Raw genomic sequence first — 6,000 nt, forward strand, 5'->3', positions numbered from 1 at the left:
GTTGCTAGGGGCTGGAGGTTCTGTGTGTTGCTAGAATCTGGAGGTTATGTGTGTTGCTAGGGGCTGGAGGTTCTGTGTGTTGCTAGGGGCTGGAGGTTCTGTGTGTTGCTAGGATCTGGAGGTTCTGTGTGTGGCTAGGATCTGGAGGTTCTATGTGTTGCTAGGATCTGGAGGTTCTGTGCACGAGACCCAGGCAGATGCACCATTTGGTTGATTCTGTGTCATTTCAGAGAGTAGAGAACCCCGTTCATCAGAGTTACTCTGGGTTACTGGAAGACCCTGAAGAACCCCATTCATCAGAGTTACTCTGGGTTACTGGAAGACCCTGAAGAACCCCATTCATCAGAGTTACTGGAAGACCCCCATTCATCAGAGTTAATCTGGGTTACTGGAAGAACCCCATTCATCAGAGTTACTCTGGGTTACTGGAAGACCCTGAAGAACCCCATTCATCAGAGTTACTCTGGGTTACTGGAAGACCCTGAAGAACCCCATTCATCAGAGTTACTCTGGGTTACTGGAAGACCCTGAAGAACCCCATTCATCAGAGTTACTCTGGGTTACTGGAAGACCCCAAAGAACCCCATTCATCAGAGTTACTCTGGGTTACTGGAAGACCCTGAAGAACCCCCCCCCCCCGCCAGTCACACACACCCACATACGCACACAGGCAGAGCACATTATCCTTCCCTCCCCTCTCTCTCCGTTAGCTTTGAAACAGAACCTCTGTTCTTTAAAAGAGGTCAGTGGTCCCAGGCTCAGCCAGTCTTTAAAAGAGGTTCTGGGTGCCAGGCTGAACCAGTCTTTAAAAGAGGTCCTGGAGCCAGTCAAGGTGTGTCAAAAGCCTTTCTCTCTCAGCACGGCCTCCTAAACTCAAACCAGACAACAGAGAACATGAAGATCAAGGCCTCCACCAGCCCAGCCTGCTGTCCTCACATGACAAGCACTGGTGTCACTGTGAATCACAACTATGGGGCTCGACATGCACACACACACACACACACACACACACACACACACACACACACACACACACACACACACACACACACACAAAGCCCAGCCCATGGGCCAGTCATACCTGTCTCACAAGGGCAGGCTAGAAATATCCCTATGTGACCCTGACACATGAGCTCAACCAGCTAACAGCACGCTCTCCCCTCTCTCCTCTCCCCTCTCTCCTCTCCTCCCCTCCTCTCCTCCCCTCTCTCATCTCCTCCCCTCTCTCCTCCTCTCCTCTTCTCTCTCCTCTCCTTCCCTCTCATCTCCTCTCCTCTTTCCTCCCTTCCTCTCCTCTCTTCCTTTCCTCTCCTCCGTTCTTCCTCTTCTCCCTGTTCTTCCTCTCCTCCCTGTTCTTCCTCTCCTCTTCTCCCTGTTCTTCCTCTCCTCCCTGTTCTTCCTCTCCTCTTCTCCCTGTTCTTCCTCTCCTCCCTGTTCTTCCTCTCCTCTTCTCCCTGTTCTTCCTCTCCTCCCTGTTCTTCCTCTCCTCTTCTCCCTGTTCTTCCTCTCCTCCCTGTTCTTCCTCTCCTCTTCTCCCTGTTCTTCCTCTCCTCCCTGTTCTTCCTCTCCTCTTCTCTCTGTTCTTCCTCTCCTCTCTGTTCTTCCTCTTCTCCCTGTTCTTCCTCTTCTCCCTGTTCTTCCTCTCCTCTGTTCTTCCTCTTCTCCCTGTTCTTCCTCATCTCCCTGTTCTTCCTCTCCTCTCTGTTCTTCCTCTTCTCCCTGTTCTTCCTCTCCTCTCCTCTCTGTTCTTCCTCTTCTCCCTGTTCTTCCTCTCCTCTTCTCCCTGTTCTTCCTCTCCTCCGTTCTTCCTCTCCTCTTCTCTCTGTTCTTCCTCTTCTCCCTGTTCTTCCTCTCCTCTCTGTTCTTCCTCTTCTCCCTGTTCTTCCTCTTCTCCCTGTTCTTCCTCTTCTCCCTGTTCTTCCTCTTCTCCCTGTTCTTCCTCTCCTCCCTGTTCTTCCTCTTCTCCCTGTACTTCCTCTCCTCTGTTCTTTTCTTCTTTCTCTCTGCTCTTCTTTGTTCTTCCTCTCCTCCTCCCAGTTCTTCCTCTCCTCTCTTCCTCTCCTCACTGCTCTTCCCCTCCTCTCCTCCCAACTTTGCCCTACATTGCTCACTATCAATCTCTCCCTCCCTCCCTTTGTCCGTCCGTCAGACAGACAGAGGGGTTAAATAAGGCCGTTTCAGATGCTCTACATCTAGTTGACCAGCCGGCCGGGCACGTCTGACACGCGCACGCAACCCTCACCCACCCCCCTTGTTCCTGTGCCAAAGAGGTAAGCATGGGTCAGATTCGGCGCTGGGGCAAGTGTCTCCTCTACTCAGAGGGATCGCTTAAGATCCACTGTGAAGTTAAGCAGGACGTCAGGAGATGATGCCAAACCGGCAACTAGGGGCGATAGTGAGCTCTATTACAATGAAGTAGGCATGGGTTTTGCTAGGACGTTGTGCAAGGGAATAGCGGATGGGCGTAAGTCGTGACCTCCAGCTTTGAGGATCGCACTTTCAATCCCAGTGATGGAAACTTATTTGGTGAGGACAGTGGAGAGGGTGAGGACAGTGGAGAGGGAGAGGGTGAGGACAGTGGAGAGGGAGAGGGTGAGGACAGTGGAGAGGGTGAGGACAGTGGAGAGGGTGAGGGAGGACAGTGGAGAGGATGAGGACAGTGGAGAGGGTGAGGACAGAGGAGAGGATAGGGACAGTGGGGAGGCTGAGGACAGTGGGGGGGTGAGGTCAGTGGAGAGGGTGAGGGAGGACAGTAGAGAGGGTGAGGACAGTGGAGAGGGTAAGGGAGGACAGTGGAGAGGGAGGACAGTGGTGAGGGAGGACAGCGGAGAGGGTGAGGGAGGACAGCGGAGAGGGTGAGGGAGGACAGCGGAGACGGTGAGGGAGGACAGCGGAGAGGGTGAGGAAAGTGGTGAGGTGAGGACAGTGGAGAGGGTGAGGACGGTGGAGAGGGGAGGACAGTGGAGAGGGTGAGGGAGGACAGTGGAGAGACTGATGACAGTGGGGAGGGTGAGGACAGTGGAGAGGGTGAGGACAGTGGAGAAGGTGAGGAGGGCAGGGTGATGACAGTGGAGAGGGTGAGGACAGGAGATGGTGAGGGAGGAAAGTGGAGATGGTGAGGAGGGGAGGGTGAGGATAGTGGGGAGGTTGAGGATAGAGGAGATTGTTAGGACAGTGGAGAGGGTGTGGAGATGGTGAGGGAGGATAGTGGAGAGGAGGTGAGGCTGAGGACAGTGGAGATGGTGAGGAGGGGAGGGTGAGGACAGTGGACTTTTTACGTGCTGCTGTGCGGTTTGTTGCTAACCTTACTTTGCTACCTGCCAACTTTACGGTTTTTACTTTTTAATTGCTGTTTATTTTTTGTCTTTCCCTCGCTCAACTTTTTTCATTCAACTTTTTCACTCCGGATGCTTTATCTGGACATGGATCGTCAGGACCTCCACCAGCCGAAGCTAAGTAGTAACATTAACATTAAGCCTTCTAATTGCAGTCGCTGTACTCATAATATACAGGAGAACGATCGCCTTACGGCGAGGATAGCTGTGCTGCAAGCCCAGCTTCAGACGCAATCGTTAGGCAAGGGTAATTTCAGTGTAGGAAAGGATGAAACAGCGTCTGTACCACCAGTAAGTACAGATAGTAGTTTAAATCCCCTCGCACGGTCCCCGCAGCCGGACAACTTTCTCATGGCTTCTGGAGGGAAATGCTGTAGGAATGCTCAACCGGTGTCGCTCATTCAGCCGACAGAAACTTTCAACCGGTTCACCCCATTAAGCACCGGGTCGGAGTCAGAGGCCGAGCCTTCTCTGGTCTCTGCTCCTCCCGTTACGGGGTCAGAGGCCGAGCCTTCTCTGGTCTCTACTCCTCCCGTTACGGGGTCTGAGACGCCGAAGCCTCCCACCATTAGCTCTGACAAATTGAAAACCCTAGTCATTGGCAACTCCATTACCCGCAGTATTAGACTTAAAACGTCGAAACCAACGATGTTAGGATGAAACAGTCAGAGGTCACCAAGCGCAACATAGCTTCAGCGTGTAAATCAGCTAGAAAGATGTCGGCATTGAGTAATTGTCTCTGGCCCCCTCCAAGTTAGGGGGAGTGATGAGCTCTACAGCAGAGTCTCACAACTCAAACGCTGGTTAAACTGTTTTCTGCCCCTCCCAAAAGATAGAATTTGTAGATAATTGGCCCTCTTTCTGGGACTCACCCACAAACAGGACCAAGCCTGGCCTGTTGAGGAGTGACGGACTCCATCCTAGCTGGAGGGGTGCTCTCATTTTATCTACAAACATAGACAGGGCTCTAACTCCCCTAGCTCCACAATGAGATAGGGTGCAGGCCAGGCAGCAGGCTGTTAGCCAGCCTGCCAGCTTAGTGGAGTCTGCCACTAGCACAGTCAGTGTAGTCAGCTCAGCTATCCCCATTGAGACCGTGTCTGTGCCTCGACCTAGGTTGGGCAAAACTAAACATGGCGGTGTTCGCCTTAGCAATCTCACTAGAATAAAGACCTCCATTCCTGCCATTATTGAAAGAGATTGTGATACCTGACATCTCAAAATAGGGCTACTTAATGTTAGATCCCTCACTTCCAAGGCAGTTATAGTCAATGAACTAATCACTGATCATAATCTTGATGTGATTGGCCTGACTGAAACATGGCGTAAGCCTGATGAATTTACTGTGTTAAAGGAGGCCTCACCTCCTGGTTACACTAGTGACCATATCCCCCGCGTATCCCGCAAAGGCGGAGGTGTTACTAACATTTACGATAGCAAATTTCAATTTACAGAAAAAAACGACGTTTTCGTCTTTTGAGTTCCCTGAATTCCTATCGGACCTTGTCGTCATGGCAGATAATATTCAAATTTTTGTTGACTTTAATATTCACATGGAAAAGTCCACAGACCCACTCCAAAAGGCTTTCGGCGCCATCATCGACTCAGTGGGTTTTGTCCAACATGTCTCCGGACCTACTCACTGCCAGATGAAGATGGTGAGGACAGTGGCGAGGGTGAGGACAGTGGCGAGGGTGAGGACAGTGGCGAGGGTGAGGACAGTGGCGAGGGTGAGGACAGTGGAGAGGGTGAGGACAGTGGAGAGGGTGAGGACAGTGGAGAGGGTGAGGACAGGGGGTAGGGTGAGGACAGTGGGTAGGGTGAGGGATGACAGTGGAGATTGTGAGGACAATGGAGATGTTGAAGACAGTGGAGAGGGTGAGGACATTGGAGAGGGTGAGGACATTGGAGACGGTGAGGACATTGGAGACGGTGAGAACATTGGAGACGGTGAGGACATTGGAGACGGTGAGGACATTGGAGATGTTGAAGACATTGGAGAGGGAGAGAGGTAGAGGAGGTGCAACCTCAGTGTCAGTGACATTGTGCTCCAGGTCAGCTATGTAGTGGAGGAGAGGGGGAGAGGAGAGGAAGCACCAAGTCAACCTTTTAATTAGGTCTGCCATGCAGCTCAGCGAGGCCCTGCGGTACTGCGGCCCAGACACTTCCTGCTGCAGTACACCACCCATAAAGTGGAAGAGCAAATGAGGGAGCGAGAGAAAAAAAGAGGGGAGACTAAATATGGCCTTCGTGCCACATCTGCAGCACCACGTCAGAAGAAGACAAAGATCTGCGACACGGTCTGTCTGAGGCCTGGTCTGTGTGAGTTCTCCCTGGGCACGGTCGGTCTGAGTTCTCCCTGGGCACGGTCGGTCTGAGTTCTCCCTGGGCACGGTCGGTCTGAGTTCTCCCTGGGCACGGTCGGTCTGAGTTCTCCCTGGGCACGGTCGGTCTGAGTTCTCCCTGGGCACGGTCGGTCTGAGTTCTCCCTGGGTATGGTCTGTCTGTCTACAACCCTGTGTGGACCCAGTCTCAGTGGTCTCCGGCATTGAGTTTAACCTTTCTGGGAAGGGGGTTCTGCTAGCGTAACACCTGGCCTACAGCCAGTGAAATTGCAGGGCGCCAAATTCAAACAACAGAAAGCTCATAATTAACATTCCTCAAA

This window comes from Salmo trutta, chromosome 2 (assembly GCF_901001165.1).
Source record: "Salmo trutta chromosome 2, fSalTru1.1, whole genome shotgun sequence".
Lineage (NCBI taxonomy): Eukaryota > Metazoa > Chordata > Actinopteri > Salmoniformes > Salmonidae > Salmo > Salmo trutta.